We start from the raw sequence: 922 nt of genomic DNA on the forward strand, positions 1-922 counted from the left end.
GGGGGTCCCGCCGGGGGGGGCGCAGCCAGGAATGTCTCCAGCTGCTGCTGCCACCGCTTCCTCACAGCTGTCAAAATGCACTTGAGGAAATCCACTCACACCTCCCCAAGCTGGGGTCTCCTCGGCGGGACGTGACACCGCGCGGCAGGACCATGGCTCCATGGCTATGCACCAGCAGGCACGTTTCGACAGCCCCCCCTCCCCTTGCAGCCCCCGAGACATCCCCGCCGGCTCCACTCGCCTGGGCCTTCCCTGGTTTTGTCCCAGGCCAGGAGGTTGGTTTGCCGGGCCTGAGCGGTGCAAAGTTTGTTTATTGTTCTTTAGGGTTTGACTTCGAAACATCTTTTTAAGATTGAAATTCTTAACGGTGGTGCCAAGCTCTTGTGGAAATTCCCTTTTATCAATTTGCTGCTGCCTTGTAAACTGCAACTTGCAGCTTGCTGCCTAGGAACTCGCTGTGCCAGTACAGATGTCTGCAAAGCCCCTGTGCAAAGTGCTCTGCCCTTTCTGACTACAGAGCTATTAAAGGAATAGGTTTTTTCTTCTTTGTTTTTACCTCACCCTGAGTGCCTGGTGGCCCTTCTTTTGTCCTTGTTCTCTTGCTATTTATATTGCTGAAGAGTTTTGCTATTTAATTGCCTTTTCTAGGTCTAACTAGCTCGACTTCCACAATTCTCATCTCCACTGTTCAAAGACCGGGGACTGAATAAACTCAGGAGCAGCACAGAGAGAGTATGGGCAGGAGAATTTAAGGGACAGCAATCTGTCTGTTGGAGGAGCTAACAACCAATGTACTGTTCCTAACCAGCACTTTTGTATTATACATATAATATACGTTTTAATCTTTTTCTTGTGCCTCACACGTTGTGCTTTCCCCTGATGCCTTTCCCCTGCTACTTCAGATCCGATGCTCTCCTGCAGC

The sequence above is a fragment of the Chaetura pelagica genome, unplaced genomic scaffold (genome assembly GCF_000747805.2).
Source record: "Chaetura pelagica isolate M959 unplaced genomic scaffold, ChaPel_1.0 scaffold356, whole genome shotgun sequence".
NCBI lineage: Eukaryota > Metazoa > Chordata > Aves > Apodiformes > Apodidae > Chaetura > Chaetura pelagica.